General features: G+C 42.5%; 1 protein-coding gene across 2 annotated transcripts in view; it reads right to left on the bottom strand.

The window, feature by feature from the left end:
- The window catches only part of SLC7A2 (solute carrier family 7 member 2), a 138,194-nt gene extending 128,502 nt beyond the window's left edge, over positions 1-9,692 (bottom strand). Inside the window, exon 1 of one of the 2 annotated variants that reach the window (XM_089669315.1) lies at positions 9,550-9,692. The gene's annotated coding sequence lies outside the window, so the exon portion shown is untranslated. The remainder of the gene's footprint in view (positions 1-9,549) is intronic. The other variant, XM_089669317.1, reaches the window with a different exon arrangement.
- Between the last annotated feature and the right edge of the window lie 9,899 nt (positions 9,693-19,591).

The following is a 19,591-nucleotide window of genomic DNA, read 5'->3' as shown; positions in this document are numbered from 1 at the left end:
GCCCCATCATTGGTGTTAGTGGGAGGAATAGTGCCCCATCATTGGTATTAGGGGGAGGAATAGTGCCACATCATTGGTGTAAGTGGGAGGAATAGTGCCCCATCATTGGTGTCAGTGGGAGGAATAGTGCCCCATCATTGGTATTAGGGGAAGGAATAGTGCCCCATCATTGATGTCAGTGGGAGGAATAGTGCCCCATCATTAGTGTTAGTGTGAGGAATAGTGCCCCATCATTGGTATCAGTGGAAGGAATAGTGCCCCATCATTGGTGTCAGTGGGAGAAATAGTGTCCCATCATTGGTGTCAGTGGGAGGAATAATGCCCCATCACTGGTGTCAGTGGTGGAATAGTGTCCCTTCACTGGTGTCAGTGGGAGAAATAGTGCCCCATCATTAGTGTCAGTGGGAGGAATAGTTCCCCATCATTGGTGTCAGTGGGAGGAATAGTGCCCAATCATTAGTGTCAGTGGGAGGAATAGTGCCCCATCATTGGTATCAGTGGGAGGAATAGTTCCTCATCATTGGTGTCAGTGGGAGGAATAGTGCCCCATCATTAGTGTCAGTGGGAGGAATAGTGCCCCATCATTGGTATCAGCGGGAGGAATAGTTCCTCATCATTGGTGTGAGTGGGAGGAATAGTGCCCCATCATTGGTGTCAGTGGGAGGAATAGTGCCCCATCATTGGTGTCAGTGGGAGGAATAGTTCCCCCGTTATTGGTGTCAGTGGGAGGAATAGTGCCCCGTCATTGGTGTCAGTGGGAGGAAAAGTGCACCCTCATTGGTGTCAGTGGGAGGAAAAGTGTCCTCTCATTGGTGTCAGTGGGAAGAAAAGTGCCCCATCATTGGTGTCAGTGGGAGGAATAGTGCCTCATCATTGGTGTCAGTGGGAGGAAAAGTGCCCCCTCATTGGTGTCAGTGGGAGGAAAAGTGCCCCCTCATTGGTGTCAGTGGCACCAATGACAGGGCACTATTTCTCCAACGCTGACACCAATGATGGGGCACTATTCCTCCCACTGATACCAATGATGCTTACTTTGCTGACCCCTGCTCCAGCCCGGGCTCCCTCCCTCTCCCATCCACAGCCAGCATACCCAGCTGCTGCAGCACCATCTGCTCTGGCCACACTTACCTGACCAATTAGCTGTCTTCCTTCTCCGGCCACTCTCCTCCTCTTCACCAGCTCTAGCTGGTCCCTCACTCAATCTTCTTTGATCTTTGCGCTGCCGCTCAGCTCCTCCTCTCCAAACTCCGCCTCCTTGCCGGTGTGTCTTTACTGAGCTACAGATCCGGTGGCCAATCACTGGGGAGGAGGCAGAGCTTGCAGAGGGAGGCACAGGCTTCCATAGGCTGCCCAGTGATCCCAGGGGTGTAGCCAGATAAGAGAGGTGGCATGTAATCCTGCCCACATCGCGATCAAGATCCATGGAGATGAAGATACCAGACAGACACCCTCTCCACCCCTCCTCCAGCAGTGCCTCGTGGACCGGATCGAAGTGGGACACAGAGTCGCGGATACAGGTAAGACACAGAAGGCCCTGTCCCTTTCCCACAGAAGTGTCCCTTTTGTGGGAAAGGGGGGGGCGGCGTTGCCCCTCTAAAAAGTGCCACCCTAGGCAAATGCCTTGTTTGCCTCACGCCAAATACACCCCTGAATATACCTGTACACGGGGCTGCCATATTTGATTACAAAGGCAGGCTCTTCTTCCTGCTCTGCTCCTTCCTTCTTGCAGGTTTATAAGTCAGCCAACGCTGAAAACAATGCACTCCCTATGGCTTATCTTATTTCAAGAAGTATTACCCTTTCTCCTACCCCTCTCTTAATAAAGCATCAGTGCTATTCAACTGTATTTAGGGAAACAGGTAGACTTATATATAGTGCACAGGAGACCAGGAACGGGTCCTGGATGGAAGGTATGTGCCCCCATTGTTTGGGTTGTGATCCCTTTAAGGAGGAAGAGAGAGACAAAAGGAGTGTTCAGGGATTCTTACCCATGCAGGGTAAAGGGTTCCAAGGTGATCTGGTAGAAAGGAAAAACTGATTTACACTTTTGATATGGGACCCGGAATTCAGAGGCTTAAAGAGATTCTGTGTGGGAAAGAGCCTCCAACCGTGACTATGGGTACTTTGGTCTTGAAAGGGCTAGCCCACCTGTCAGAGAGGGAAAAAATGGCAGGAAGCAGTCAGCACGTGTCCATGAGGTGTGCTATATGGTATGTTACTGAGATGCTGCTGAACTGTTTTTACCTTTTTTTGGACAACTGGAGTGGGAAGCGACTTTAAACTCTCTTACTGGACACTGGCGGTGAGCTGAAGTTTTGTTTTATACCTGAAATTAATGGACCTTACCTTTTAAAAAATAAAGACTGTTTGCTTTTACCAACATGGATGGCTGGTGACCTGGAATTCCCAAATATCTCATAAGCAACACAATTCTGTCCAAATGATCTTTGCCACATTTCCAGTGGTCTGTCCTGCCTGCACTCCGAATTCGAAGCTGCCATTTCTAAAAACTAGTTATTGGTAGCTGTCTTTTTCTTCCTCGTTCTTTGCGCTGGGCCTTTAATGACGCCTGCGCAAGATCTTCCGCACACACTCCAGGCGATCTGGCATGATTTGTCATCTCTGGAAAGAAAATAAATCTTTTTCCACCCTAAGATCTTACAATTTACTCCTGAAATCTCTCTGGAAGGAACTAGTGAAGTAGCTCTTATAGGGGGCACCTGTGATGACCAATGGCTTGGCAAACAAGTAGAATTTTATGAAAAGTAATTCCAAAAATCACCTCTTTTAATAAACGTAGGACTTAGGGATGTTTTCATATCAGCTTGTGGTATGTACAAACCCCAGGCTATCTGTAGGACATAAACATACAACAAAGTGCTTATTCTGAAGTGATGTTCAGGACTGGATGTTAGGCCAGGACATCCCTAACAAGTAGCAAGTGACAGTCACATAGCCTTGATGAGAACGCAATCACAGAATCTCCTCTCTAGCCTATCAAGTGTCACCTATTAAGCAACACATATATAAAAAGAGCACGAGCAAAGAATAACTCCATGGTTTATATGTATGCTCCATGTAAAAATAAACATTCCATCACTACCGGATGTAGCCGGTTGCTCTGTCAATTAAAAAGATATACAGATGTGCTTAAAAAAGAGCTCTCAGCGCAAAAAAAAAGGCATTGAGGAATAACTACACTAGAAGATGAATATTCATTTACTCACTTCTGTTTTTCACTTTTTGTACAAATTGGAAAACAGGCTTGCCTGTGTCATCGTTATCTTGTCTCCTAAATATAAATAAGCCACTGCACACAATGCAATCCCATCAAAAATTGCAATATGCTCTTCTTTAGGTCACAATTGTAAAAAGAAAAATGGCAAATGTATACAACCAGATATTACTCCTAGATTGTAAACTCTAACGAGCAGGGCCCTCTGTTTCCTGTTGTACCAAATTATATGGTAACTGTAATGTCTACCTTCATTTTGTAAAGTGCTGTGCAAACTGTTGGTGCTGTATAAATCCTGTATAATAATAATAACAATAATATAATAATTATGCGTTTTCTCAGTAGTCGTTATCTTAGTTGAGTTCTCCTTTAATTTAATGATTCCCTAACCTTTGGGTTCTATACAGATATGAGATTGTTCATTTTTACTTGGTCTACAGCACAGGTGTCAAACTGGCGGCCCTCCAGCTGTTGACAAACTACAAGTCCCATGAGGCATTGCAAGATTGACAGTTACAAGCATGACTCCCAAAGGTAGAGGTATGAAGAGACTTGTAGTTTCGCAACAGCTGGAGGGCCACCAGTTTGACACCCCTGGTGTACAGGAACACTCAAACATACAAAAGGTCCATGGCTGGCTACAGAAGGTTAGCTGTTCTGGGTTTCAGTATATTCTATGATGAGAGATTTGACTGTAGAGCAGCAGAGCTTGGTACAAAGTCATCAAATATTTGATACTTTTGGCCACATCATTATACAGTAAAACTTTAAAAAAGTATTTATTTTGCATTTGAACCAAATGTCACAATCCTACGAGTAGCTTCAAAAATGGTCCTACAATCACCACATTTATCTTCTTAGCCTGATGATACCCAGTCATTGTTGACTCTCGTTGCTGCTCTAAAATTCATGCAATTCAAACATACAGTGAAGCTTATGTTATTGAGACCAGTAATGGGCAATGTCTCTCTTTGCTATCCACTTCGCAGCTTTAGAACACCGAATAGCAGATTTATGTTAAAATGCAACTTCAGCTACAATTGTTTGCAGCTTTGGATAGAGTGAAGGGTTAGAACCTCTAATAGATTTTTACTGCTCTCTGGGGTCTGTTTATCAATGCACCCCTTCCTGATTCATACAATTTTCACCCAAGGTCAACACATTTTCCATATAATAATTAGAAAAATGTGAATTTTGGGTGAATTGTGAGAAAAAACACTAATAAATGAACACTCTTGTATTGAACTGTATTGTTACTGTATTGTCTCCCACTATAATGTAAAGTGCTGAGCAAACCGTTGGCGCTATAGAAATCCTGTCTAATAATAATAATAATAATAACACTCTGGGGTTGATTTACTAAAACTGGAGAGTTCAAAGTCAAGCACAACTGTGCATGGAAGCAAATCAGCTTCAGACTTCAGCTTTTTCAACTAACCTTTGACAAAAAAAAAAAATGAAACCTGATTGGTTTCTATGTAGAGCTGCACCAGATTTTGCACTTTTTAGAAAAAAAAAATAACCCCAAATGTGAAGAGAATGCGGAACTAGAATGCAGCGAAAATCATCCCATAAAGTCACCTGTTATGTGACACTTATCTAAGAAGCAATTTTCCTTACTTGAGAGATTTTCCTAACTACCTGTTGTGTCATAGAAGAGGAGGATTAGCAATATTCCCATCGCACATGTTCCTGGAATAACCTGAAAATGTAGTGTTTGCTGCAGCCACAGCTAGCTGGGAACTAGTAATATCACAGATCAACGCACATATCTGCCAGCACACAATGGATCATCACGTAACATCCAAAAATGTATTCAAAGATCACATCACAGAGGAAAGGTGCAACATTTCGAGCCAAGCAGGACCCCTTCATCAGGCATGTGACATCTTTGAATAAAAGCGTTTGGGTGTAAAATAATAATAATAATAATGTAATTGGTGGATTCATGAAGGCAAAAGGACACATACATCAAAATGCAAACTGACAGGGTTATTAACCATCTCCTACTCTAGCCAAAAACAAACAAAATAAATAAAATCAGTTTTGGATATGCATACAGTTTAATGTTGGTGGTTTACCACTTTTGTTCTGCGGAGAACACCTTACAGTTCATAACTGCACTAATCCTAAATGTACCACAATGCATGCCAATTTCCTGCAGTGAAGGATCTGTTTAGATCTCTTCCAAAAATCAGTATATTGCCTGCTGACATTCCATCTGATAACAGTCTACCTGGGTAGCATTTAGGTGGAATGGAAGAGGAAAAAGAAATAGTAAAAAGAGATTTGGGTATCCATTATTATGGATGACGAATTCTATTATAGAAGTCAATTATTCTAACCCATTACAGGATCCATCACCAAGAAAAAGAAGAACCTGCATCCTCATAGATGCCCACTGGCTGTCCTAGGAATTATTAAGTATACCTAAAGCCAAAACTTTCTTCTCATTGTGGATAGAGTATAAAACGGTTAAAACTGCCATTTATTTTTTTTCTTCCATGCACACGGGGTGTTTTGAGAATGCTGGTAATGTTAGCTGTGTAAAGTCATGTTAAAAACCTGAATTTTTCATCTTTTTTTAGCATTTTGCATGAGCGTTTAGCAACATTTTGCTATACTTAGTGGCGTTCTCCTGCCTTTTTCCACATTTGCAATTTTTAGCCTTTTTTGTTAAAAAAAAAGTCCAAAAACGCCGGTTTGCAGCATTTTACCACATTTTGCTTCATTTTTCAGCATTAGAGCATTTGTACAGCTAAAAAACTCCTCTAGAAACCCACTAGTCCTGGGGTTTTTTTCCAGCCAAAAAACATCCCTGCCATAAAACGTTCTATGTGTGCATGGACACATAGGATAATATGCTGGGGGTTTACTGGCTGTAGGAAAAAAACGTCAAAAGCCAAAAACAGCATCTGCAAAAATGTCCAGTGTGCATGAGGACTCAACCCTATGTTCTCCTGGGGACATTTCCATTAATTTCCTGTACTTTAGACCCAACTGTGAATCAGAGCAAATTCACTTTTAAATGGAATATCCCAATTAGAAGATTTTGCCTCAATTCCTGTTCTTAAGTTTTAAAAGACAAAATTGGGATTTTTCCTTGCTTTCAGTGTGCCTGTGCCAATCATCAAGAGAGTTTGAAGCACTTCTAGAAAGGTGCTTTAAAATGCTCAGGTGTGACCCAGGGCTGATAAGGTGACAGCCAGCAATAAAAACCTGCCAGGGTTTCTATCTCCTGGCTGCTGTAAAAAAAAAGGTTTGGGTTATATAAACTTTAACTGGGCAGCTTTGAAACCTATTGTAATACTCTTCCTTTCTTCCGAATTGTAATACATCTGCTAGGTAGGCACAGCCTATGAAGTGCCCTCCAACACTAGGACAGTCCAGTCCGATCATATATGCTCACCCCATCTAATGTCTAAAGGGAAGTATAAAACTGAGAAAAGGATCTGATTTTGCACAAATATTTACCATAAAAGTACCTGCAACAAGTGTAACATTCTAAACGTCCCTAAGGCTAGGTTCACATGTGCATGTATGATTGGCACTGCGGGACCTCACCAACCGCAACCACTCACACAGAAAAATTCAGGAAATGTGTGTGGGGTGCCATGAATCCGAATGGAACACCGCATGCACTGGAAATCGCTCTTGCCCTGGGGACTGCCCTGCACTTGCAGTTCCCGTGTGAGCTGCAATTCCAAAATTGGAGCAGGGATCTTTTTTCTGCATTTTAGGAGGCATGGCAGCCCATTCATATGAATGGGCTGCTGTGACCGTACAAAATACAGCTTGCAGATCAATGTTAGTGTGAACAATGTCTAAAGTTGAACTAAAGTAAACCAAAAAAATGTAATCCTGCATGCTCTTTATTACAGTACATGAAATGTCTTTTCTACAATAAAGTAAACTTACCTGCCTGTTTGCATGCGCAGCTCAGCGTTCTGGGATGAACGACTCCCATGCATGTGCCGGAGTGATTTCATCTTGCACCGGCCAATCAAAACGCCCAAAGACCAGCCGAGGAGAAGATGCTAGTCCCAGCATAGACCTCGCAGGCACCGGGCTGTTGGAACAGGGGTATCTCCTACTCTAGTTACACTTTTAAGGGTCACAAAACACTAAAGAATCTGATTGTACGACTTTCTTTAGATCTACCATCAACTATACAGTGCAAGGACCTGCCTGACTCGATATTCTCGATATTCCAACTATGTTAATCTACAAACCAATGAATGGCGACAGTGTGCAGGATATATATGTGCACAGATCAGTATGGTGACAGTGTTCAGGACATATATGTGCACAGATCAGTATGGTGACAGTGTGCAGGACATATATGTGCACAGATCAGTATGGTGACAGTGTGCAGGGCATATATGAACAGAGATCAGTATGGTGACAGTGTGCAGGGCATATATGAACAGAGATCAGTATGATGACAGTGTGCAGGGCATATATGAACAGAGATCAGTATGGTGACGGTATGCAGGATATATGAACAGAGATCAGTATGGTGACAGTATGCAGGGCATATATGAACAGAGATCAGTATGGTGACAGTATGCAGGATATATGAACAGAGATCAGTATGGTGACAGTATGCAGGATATATGAACAGAGATCAGTATGGTGACAGTATGCAGGGCATATATGAACAGAGATCAGTATGATGACAGTATGGAGGATATATGAACAGAGATCAGTATGATGAAGTATGCAGGATATATGAACAGAGATCAGTATGATGACAGTGTTCAGGTTGTATGAACAGAGATCAGTATGATGACAGTGTTCAGGTTGTATGAACAGAGATCAGTATGATGACAGTATGCAGGATATATGAACAGAGATCAGTATGGTGACAGTATGCAGGGTATATGAACAGAGATCAGTATGGTGACAGTATGCAGGATATATGAACAGAGATCAGTATGGTGAGTGTTCAGGTTGTATGAACAGAGATCAGTATGGTGACAGTATGCAGGGCATATATGAACAGAGATCAGTATGGTGACAGTATGCAGGATATATGAACAGAGATCAGTATGGTGACAGTATGCAGGATATATGAACAGAGATCAGTATGGTGACAGTATGCAGGATATATGAACAGAGATCAGTATGGTGACAGTATGCAGGATATATGGACAGAGATCAGTATAGTGACAGTATGCAGGATATATGAACAGAGATCAGTATGGTGACAGTATGCAGGATATATGGACAGAGATCAGTATAGTGACAGTATGCAGGATATATGAACAGAGATCAGTATGGTGACAGTATGCAAGGCATATATGAACAGAGATCAATATGATGAGTGTTCAGGTTGTATGAACAGAGATCAGTATGATGACAGTATGCAGGATATATGAACAGAGATCAGTATGGTGAGTGTTCAGGTTGTATGAACAGAGATCAGTATGGTGACAATATGCAGGGCATATATGAACAGAGATCAGTATGGTGACAGTATGCAGGATATATGAGCAGAGATCAGTATGGTGGCAGTGTGCAGGATATATGAACAGAGATCAGTATGGTGACAGTATGCAGGATATATGAACAGGGATCAGCATGGTGACAGTATGCAGGATATATAAACAGGGATCAGTATGGTGGCAGTGTGCAGGGAATATATGAACAGGGATCAGCATGGTGGCAGTGTGCAGGATATATGAACAGGGATCAGTATGGTGGCAGTGTGCAGGGAATATATGAACAGGGATCAGTATGGTGGCAGTGTGCAGGATATATGAACAGGGATCAGTATGGTGGCAGTGTGCAGGATATATGAAAAGGGATCAGTATGGTGGCAGTGTGCAGGATATATGAACAGAGATCAGTATGGTGGCAGTGTGCAGGATATATGAACAGAGATCAGTATGGTGGCAGTGTGCAGGATATATGAACAGAGATCAGTATGGTGGCAGTGTGCAGGATATATGAACAGAGATCAGTATGGTGGCAGTGTGCAGGATATATGAACAGAGATCAGTATGGTGGCAGTGTGCAGGATATATGAACAGAGATCAGTATGGTGGCAGTGTGCAGGATATATGAACAGGGATCAGTATAATGACAGTGTGCAGGATATATGAACAGAGATCAGTATGGTGGCAGTGTGCAGGATATATGAACAGAGATCAGTATGGTGGCAGTGTGCAGAGCATACAAGAACACAGATCATCCCAGATGTGAGAGGGAACTCCTTCCCTGCAGACACACCTTCCAAATAAGTTTCACCCTTTCCAGACCAGCAAAGCTGCAGCCCCACCAAGGAGCTGCTATAGAAGGGGGGGACTTACAGTTTGGGGGTCTCCTCCAGGCTCTGTTCTCCCTCCGTGCAGGGATCCTCTCTGGCTGGATCTGGCAGCAGAAATGAAGTGTTTAGTGTGCAGCTAGAGAGGGTGTCGGGTGTCCTGACAGGCAGCATGGGAAGCAGGGGGTGGTGGGGAGGGAGGTGCACTCCAACCAATGATCAGCAGCACAGGGATCCGCCTGGATGTGTGACATTTTTCTCTTTTTTTATGGATGAATTACTAGTGTGTTCAGTGGGACTGGCAGTCAGATGTGGAGAGTGGAAGTGAAGTCTATTATACTAGACAAGGAAAGTCCTACCCAGTACTGGAGAAGTAGATACTAGACAGGCCAGTGTGGATCTAAAGATAGGCATTGTGTTCTGACACCAATGCCTTTTTCAGCAGACTGCTGGTAGTAGATCTCTGTACACAACCTCTGCAATGCATGCTATTTGGCTAGCCAGTATAGGGGCTTATTCACAGCAGCACCAATCAGCACAGACAAAGCCCCCAAAGCATAGGCAAGGCAGTTTGCCTCATGTCCTTTTATTTCAAATTCTGATGTGCTGCATTGGTGTGTGCAGAAAAAAGTCCGACATGTTGCATGTTTACACAGCACAGCGCATTGCAACCCACGACACCGCGTAGCAACATATTGTTGCATTTTAACCGCTTCCCAACTGACCTATAGAAGAACTACTACTACAGGGCGGCAGGGCTGCGCAAAATCACTTATTTTGTATCTCTGGGTAGGGGACATGCCCGTACCGCCATTGGCAGCTTCAGATGTCGATCACCGGGTCCCGGCCAGTATGTGAACAATACAGATCTCTCCCTTGTCAGATCTCTCCCCTGTCAGCTCCAGCATGCTGCTTTGTATTGCTCTCCATAGCAGAGCAATACAAAGCAACATGATGACACAGTAAAACTGCACACAGTTAACCCTTTGATCACCCCAGATGTTAACCCTTTCCTGCCCAGGGTCATTAGTACAGTGTCAGTGGTTTTTTATTAGCACTGACCACCGTCACTGGGGATGTTAACGACAGTCAGTTCCCCCCCCCCCCCGTGTCAGAATACCTGCCGCAGTCACTCTACAAGTCACTGATCGCCGCCATTACTAGTATAAAAAATAAATAAATAAAAAATCCAGTTTAAATACATTTGTAGATGCTATAAATTTCACATAAACCAATTAATTTACACATATTGGCTTTTTTAGAAAAAACGTAGCAGAATACATTTTGGCCAAAATTTATGACAAAATTTGATTTTTAAAATGTTTTTACTGGAAATGTTTTATAGCAAAAAGTAAAAAATATTGGGTTTTTTTTCTAAATTGTCTTTTTTTGTTTATAGAGCAAAATGTTCCATTAGTAACAATAAGTAAGTACTTGCTTAAAATTGTTCTGTTTTGTTGTTCTTCACTACCTGCATCTGGAATACATACTGTATGTCCTCGATTGCAGATTTTTGGATTTTGAGTTATGAATCTGAATGCAGTGCATGTTTACGCACCTGTTTGAATGTCTCATTCAAAACAACACAGCTGGATTCAGATCTGTTAATAAAAAGCTCTTGTAAATGCGTTTTTTACAGCCGCATGATTGAAGCCCAAGGGTACATTCACACTATGTGCACTGACTTGTGTTTTTCTGCACAGATCACCACTACAGTAGAGTACATGGAAAACTATATTTGTGTAACCCGTTCACACCACATCGCTGGTGTAATATGCGATGCAGAGACATACAGACATACTATATTTTTTAGCAGTGCACTGGATGTCACTGCATGTCATTGCAGCATAAGGCGCTGTGTTGCTCTGCAGAGACATAATTGAAGCGTAACGACATGATGCTTCAAATAAGGTTGAAAAAAAGAAAAAAAGTATACAGTGCAGTGTGCTGAAACAAACAATGCACTACATCATGCAAGACCTCTCATAGGCACTAGCCTGCATGGTAAAATGCTGGGGTTTACCATGCGGACCACTATGAAAGAGCCCTATTTATTTATTTCAGGTACTTATATAGCGACGTCAATTTACGCAGTGCTTTACATATATATACATTCACATCAGTCCCTAACCCTCAAAGGGTGTACAATCTAAGGGCCCTAACTCACATTCATACATACACATACTAGAGCCAATTCACCTACCAGCATGTCTTTTGGAGTTTAGGAGGAAACCGGAGTACCCGGAGGAAACCCACGCAGGCACAGGGAGAACATGCAAACTCCAGGCAGGTGGTGCCGTGGTTGGGATTCAAACCAAAGACCCAAGTACTGCCAGTCGGAAGTGCTAACTACTTAGCCGCTGTGCAGAGATATTGTAACTGTGGTTTGAAGATAAAGACATGGAGGGTCAAACTAGTACTGCTGCATGATGATGCACTTTTCAGTGCATTTTTTTGTAGCATGTTTTTGTACATTTTTTACATTTTGCTGCGTTTTTATGCTTCATGCTTTTTTTTTTTTGCAGAAGAATCGATCATTTTATACACAAACCTCTGCCAAAACATGTATACATGTGTTTTACATGCATATTACATGTGGTTTCCATGCATTCCCATTGAAGGCTATAGGGCAACAAAATCACTATACTGCGCCAAAAGAAGTGCCTTCGCCAAGGGCAAACCAACAACTCATGGGTCCCCTGGGCAACAGAGATTATGGGGCCCCAGGTTTAAAGATGGCCACCACACAGCAGCCATTATTATGACCCAACATTCATGGGACAGGCCCACATGGAGGGCCACAAGCAAAAAAGCTTTGTTTAAAAAATAATAATAATAAATAACAAACATGTCTATACTTTCCTGCTCTGTGCAGTGGTTTTGCACAGAGCTGCCCTGATCCTCTTCTTTTTGGGCCCCTGCCCTCCTGGCTCCTCCCCCTTGAGCAGTGCCCCCAGGGAAAGCCGCTCACCCCCTAGGGGCATCGATACATGCTCATCCCCCGCTCTCTCCTCATTGGCTCACTTGCTGTGATTGACAGCAGTGGGAGCCAACGGGCTCCGGATGCTGTCTCAGCCAATGAGAAGGAAGAGTCCCCAGACAGCGGAGGCTGTTGAAAACATCGCTGGATCGGAGGAGGCTCAGGTAAGGATTGGGAGGCGGGGGGTGCTACACACAGAAGGTTTTTTACCTTCATTCTTAGAATGTATGAAGATGAAAAACCTTGAGCCTTTAGAACCACTCTAACAGCATTATGGGCCTCTGGACAAAGTAATGCACTGGGGCCCCTACCAGGAAGATGGCGATTTGCAGCGCACATAGTGCACCGCAGCACACAGTGATGTGGCTAAATTATGCCACATATTGGGAAAGGCTTTTTAGTCTGGTTAGAAATTTTAGTCTGTTTTTTTGCAATTTTTTTTTTAATTTTAATGTTTAATTAATTATAATTTAACTATTTGTTAAATTTTTTAGGGGGCAGCACAGTGCCTAAGTGGTTAGTGCTTCCACCTAGCAGCACTAGGATTACAGGTTCAAATCCCAACCACAGCACCACCTGCACAGATTTTGCAGTGCACACTAGTGCATTTTCTCCTGTTTGCTGGCATGCACAGCAATGGAAATCACACTATTCTCTATGGTTGTCTATTCAAATCATGCTTTTGCTCCATAGACTTCATCATCATGCAGCAGCACTAGTGCTTGCATGGGTTTCCTTCCACACTCAAAAGACATGCTGATAGGTTAATTGGCTCCTGTCTAAATTGTCTCTAGTATGTGTACGGTATGTATGAATCTTAGAGACCTTAGATTGTAAGCTCCTTGAGGGCAGGAACTGATGTGAATGTACAATATGTGTGTAAAAGTGATGCATAAATTGACAGCACTATACAAGTGCCTGTAAATACTGTATAGTGAAGGCATGTCAAATAGTTGTTTTTGGACCACATGCTCAAGGTACTGTAAAAAGACATTTCTTTCTGCCACTGACCAACAATGTAACGGGGGTAGTTCTCAACTAGTGATAAGCCAAATGTACTAAAGTTGAACTTGATGGGAGTTGAATGTTAGAAACAATAGTAATGGCCACTTTCTAGGCTAATAGACAAAGGATTGTCAACCAAATGCCATGGGGCGGGGTGGGAACTGCCCTGAGGTACATATACTAAAACTAAAAAAATGTTTTTAACTGTTTTTGCAGGTTATACTGATTTTATTAATGCCTAAAGTGAAATGTTAATAATGCAAAATTCCTTTAAGAACTATACCTGGAGGATGTCCTGACCCTGTCTCAGAAGGAGTGTATCTATGTGATGTATACTACAGCAATAGTGACTTTTAAAGAGAAAAAAGTATGTTTATGTTATCAGTAGGTGACAGTTCTCCAACGCACATAAATAAAACAGCATGGGGTCTCCCCAATTCATACCAAGCCATTCAGGTCTGGTATACAGTCAGGTCCATAAATATTGGGACATCAACACAATTCTAACATTTTTGGCTCTATACACCACCACAATGGATTTGAAATGAAACGAACAAGATGTGCTTTAACTGCAGACTGTCAGCTTTAATTTGAGGGTATTTACATCCAAATCAGGTGAACAGTGTAGGAATTACAACAGTTTGAATATGTGCCTCCCACTTGCTAAGGGACCAAAAATAATGGGACAATTGGCTTCTCAGCTGTTCCATGGCCAGGTGTGTGTTATTCCCTCATTATCCCAATTACAATGAGCAGATAAAAGGTCCAGAGTTCATTTCAAGTGTGCTATTTGCATTTGGAATCTGTTGCTGTCAACTCTCAGGATGAGATCCAAAGAGCTGTCAGTATCAGTGAAGCAAGCCATCATTAGGCTGAAAAAACAAAACAAACCCATCAGAGAGATAGCAAAAACATTAGGCGTGGCCAAAACAACTGTTTGGAACATTCTTAAAAATAAGGAAAGCACCGGTGAGCTCAGCAACACCAAAAGACCCGGAAGACCACGGAAAACAACTGTGGTGGATGACCGAAGAATTCTTTCCCTGGTGAAGAAAACACCCTTCACAACAGTTGGCCAGATCAAGAACACTCTCCAGGAGGTAGGTGTATGTGTGTCAAAGTCAACAATCAAGAGAAGACTTCACCAGAGTGAATACAGAAGGTTCACTACAAGATGTAAACCATTGGTGAGCCTCAAAAACAGGAAGGCCAGATTAGAGTTTGCCAAACGACATCTAAAAAAGCCTTCACAGTTCTGGAACAACATCCTATGGACAGATGAGACCAAGATCAACTTGTACCAGAGTGATGGGAAGAGAAGAGTATGGAGAAGGAAAGGAACTGCTCATGATCCTAAGCATACCACCTCATCAGTGAAGCATGGTGGTGGTAGTGTCATGGCGTGGGCATGTATGGCTGCCAATGGAACTGGTTCTCTTGTATTTATTGATGATGTGACTGCTGACAAAAGCAGCAGGATGAATTCTGAAGTGTTTCGGGAAATATTATCTGCTCATATTCAGCTAAATGCTTCAGAACTCATTGGATGCCGCTTCACAGTGCAGATGGACAATGACCCAAAGCATACTGCAAAAGCAAGCAAAGAGTTTTTTAAGGGAAAGAAGTGGAATGTTATGCAATGGCCAAGTCAATCACCTGACCTGAATCCGATTGAGCATGCATTTCACTTGCTGAAGACAAAACTGAAAGGAAAATGCCCCAAGAACAAGCAGGAACTGAAGACAGTTGCAGTAGACGCCTGGCAGAGCATCACCAGGGATAAAACCCAGCGTCTGGTGATGTCTATGCGTTCCAGACTTCAGGCTGTAATTGACTGCAAAGGATTTGCAACCAAGTATTAAAAAGTGAAAGTTTTATTTATGATTATTATTCTGTCCCATTACTTTTGGTCCCTTAACAAGTGGGAGGCACATATGCAAACTGTTGTAATTCCTACACCGTTCACCTGATTTGGATGTAAATACCCTCAAATTAAAGCTGGCAGTCTGCAGTTAAAGCACATCTTATTTGTTTCATTTCAAATCCATTGTGGTGGTGTATAGAGCCAAAAATGTTAGAATTGTGTCGATGTCCCAATATTTATGGACCTAACTGTAAATTTTAAGGGGGACCCCACAAAAAAATGACGTGAGGTCCCCCCAAATTCTTTACCACACTGTTTAGATCTGATACCGATTTTATGTAAGAACTCCACACAAAAATCAAGAAAAAAAATGCTTCTAGATTTCCGTCACTGGGCATTGTGAATTGTGACTGACATCATTGGCTAACATGATTGGCGATGGAAATACAGTACATCATGGGCCTTTTTTGTTTTTGTTTTTTTATTAACCACTTGCCATCCAGAGGATTTACCCCCCTTCCTTACCAGGCCTCTTTTTGCTACTATGCGCTGCACTAATTCAACTGATAATTGCGCGGTCATGCAATGCTGCACCCAAACGAAATGACATCCTTTTTTTCACAAAAATACAGCTTTCTTTCGGTGGTATTTGATCACCTGTGCACTTTTTATTTTTCACGCTATAAACAAAAAAAAAATGTTGAAGAAAAACTATATTTTTTACTTTCAGCTATAAAAAATATAAACTCAAAGTTAGTTATAAATTTAGACCAAAATGTATTCTGCTACATGTTTTTGGTAAAAAAAAATCCCAATAAGTGTATATTGATTGCTTTGTGTGAAAGTTATAGCATCTACAAACTATGGTATAGATACTGCAATTTACACCATTTTTTTGCTATACAGCGCTGCGCTAGTTTAACAGACAATTGCGCGGTCATGTAATACGGTACATAAATGAAGTTTATGTCCTTTTTTTCACACAAATAGAGCTTTCTTTTGGTGGTATTTGATCACATGTGCACTTTTTATTTTTGGAGCTATAAACAGAAAATTTTTGAAAAAAATTTTTGTTTTTGAAAAAAACAATATTTTCTCATTTCGGTCATAAAAAATATCCAAAAAAAATAAAATTTCATTATAAATTTAGGCCAAAATGTATTCTGCTACATGTTTTTGGTTAAAAAAATCCCAGTAAGTGTTTATTGATTGCTTTGTGTGAAAGTTATAGCGTCTACAGTCTATGGTATGGATAGTGGAATTTACACAGCTTTTACTTTCTGACTGCCCATCACATTTCTTGAGGTGCTAAAATACCAGGATAGTACAAACACCCTCAAATGACCCCTTTTTGGAAAGTAAACACCCTAAGCTATCTGCTGAGAGGCATATTGAGTCCATGGAAGATTTATTTTTTTCCACAAGTTTCTGGAAAATGACAAAAACATTTTTTTTTACACAAAGTTGTCATTTAAATTATTTATTTCTCGCACAAGCCATGGGTATACAGTGAGGAACAGAAGTATTTGAAAAACAGGAAATCACATTGTATGATTTTTAAAGAATTTATTTGTCTTGCACTGCTGAACATAAGTGTTGCAGGCTTCTTGTATAAGAGGATTTATCACACGTTCTGCAGTCGGTCCTTCCTTTCCCTCCCCTTTTGTAAAATCTGGGCATTCTGCCAAGCTCATGACTCATCCACTACACAGGAAAGGACGCTGGGGAGGGGAGGAAGCAGGAAGTGAAGGGGAGAACAGAGAGACACGAGGCTGGAGAAAAGACAGGGACATGTGGAGCTCGTCCAAGGAGAGGAAGAAGCACTACAGCACTCAGCGCGGATAGAGGGACCCTGCTGTGTGTTCAGAGTCTGGTGAGCTGTCCCCCTGGAGAGAGTAAGACACACCATTTACACTTTGCATATAGACTGGGACATCCGCACCCCACTGCTGGGATCTCACCCATCCAGGGCCCTGTACAAGCCACAGATCCCTCTGCCTGCTTTGCCCCTCACCACCAGTGTAATTGAGATTGTCTGCCCCGGGGACTGACACATACTGGGAGATTGCATCCTGCGACTGCCCCTGGTCTTGGGGTGCTTTGTGTTGCGTTTAGACACTGAGGTTGGACCCTCTCAGCCCAGAAACCTAGTGAAATTGGATGTAACCCACATCAGCTGAAACTCCAAAGAAGCCTTCAGCTGCTATTTACTTCATTGTAAGGACTAAACGTGCACCAACTAGAGCTCCACCGTTACAAGGACTGAAGTGGGGGAATATGGCTTAGTAACCTTATTAGAGGTACCTCTTTATTGCATTCTGTTCTGACTCTGAGGTGATTTTTGGCTAACGCCCCTCAGAAGCAGAATCATACACCGGTGTGGGTAATACATTTCATTGATAGAGCATAAGTAAGTTTATTTGTTTGATATCAGTTGTATTCTGCTTAAAGTGCAACTCTGCCATCCGGAGACTCTTGGCTGTGAAGCCCTCTAGTGGCAGACCAAATTTACTGCATTGCATAAAAGAAGAAAAGTACGTTTTGAAGTTGAAAGGGAACCCCACCCCTCTACACTGCATTTCATTCTCCATAAAATTGTTCTTGTTTCATTTAACCCTTTGTCAGCAAATTTCTTGGCGGGGTATTTGCTATTCATTACCAGTTGTGCCAGAGGGATTGGGTTTGCTTAGGGTTAGATCTATTGAGCACAGGACCCATAATATATTCCAGCTTGTCCCAAGGGGCAGTGCTACATAAGTATTTGAACACCTGAGAAAATCAGTGTTAATATTTAGTACAGAAGCATTTGTTTGCAATTACAGAGGTCAAACATTTCCTGTAGTTCTTGAAAACGTTTGCAAACACTGCAACAGGGATTTTGGCCCACTCCTCCACACAGATCTCCTCTAGATCTGTCAGATTTCGGGGCTGTCGCTGAGCAACACGGAGTTTCAGCTCCCTCCAAAGATGTGCTATTGGACTTAGGCCTGGAGACTGGCTAGGCCACTCCAGAACCTTGATATGCTTCTTACGGAGCCACTCCTTGGTTATCCTGGCTGTGTGCTTCGGGTCGTTGTCATGTTGGAAGACCCAGCCACGACCCATCTTCAATGCTCTGACTGAGGGAAGGAGGTTGTTGCTCAAAATCTCACAATAAATGGCCCCATTCATCCTATCCTTAAGACAGTGCAGTCGTTCCTGTCCCCTTCGCAGAAAATCACCCCCAAACCATGATGTTACCACCCCCATGCTTCACAGTAGGGATGGTGTTCTTGGGATGCAACTCATCCTTCTTTTTCCTCCAAACACGACGAGTGAAGTTTAGACTAAAAAGTTCTACTTTGGTCTCATCTGACCACATGACTTTCTCCCATGCCTCCTCTGGATCATCCAGATGGTCATTGGCAAACTTCAGACGGGTCTGGACATGTGATGACTTGAGCAGGGGAACCTTCTGTGCAATGCATGATTTGAAACCATGATGGCGTAGTGTTCTACCGACAGTGACCTTTGAAACTGTGGTCCCAGCTCTCTTCATGTCATTGACCAGCTCCTCCCTTGTAGTTCTGGGCTGATTCCTCACCTTTCTTATCATCAGTGATACCCCATGAGGTGAGATCTTGCATGGAGCCCCAGTCCGAGACTGACAGTAGTCTTTAGCCTCTTCCATTTTCTAACAATTGCTCCAACAGTTGATCTATTTTCACCAAGCTGCTTAGCAATTGCCCCGTAGCCCTTTCCAGCCTTGTGGAAGTCCACAATTTTGTCTCTGGTGTCTTTTGACAGCTCTTTGGTAGTAGTTGGTGTCTGACTGACGGGGGGGTGGACAGGTGTCTTTAAAGAGCTCAGGCAGGTGCTACTAAGTTAGATTAATGAGTGGAGTAGAGGTGGACTTTTTAAAGGCAGAGTAACAGGTCTTTGAGAGCCAGAATTCTTGCTGTTTCTTAGATGTTCAAATACTTATGTTCAGCAGTGCAAGACAAATAAATTCTTTAAAAATCATACAATGTGATTTCCTGTTTTTGTTTTTAAATTCTGTTTCTCAGAGTGGGAATGCACCTTCAATGTGAATTTCAGACCCCTCCATGATTTCTAAGTGGGAGAACTTGCAAAATCGCAATGCCAGGATAGCACCAAACCCCGCCCCCCCCCCAAATGACCCCTTTCTGGAAAGTAGACACCCCAAGGAATTTAAAAAGAGGCTTGGTGAGTATTTTGCAGATCTCATTTTTTCTCACA

Source organism: Staurois parvus, unplaced genomic scaffold (genome assembly GCF_062004578.1).
Source record: "Staurois parvus isolate SC_StPar_1 unplaced genomic scaffold, SC_StPar_1.0 ptg000071l, whole genome shotgun sequence".
Taxonomy (NCBI): domain Eukaryota; kingdom Metazoa; phylum Chordata; class Amphibia; order Anura; family Ranidae; genus Staurois; species Staurois parvus.
This window is presented reverse-complemented; position numbering and strand designations above follow the sequence as displayed.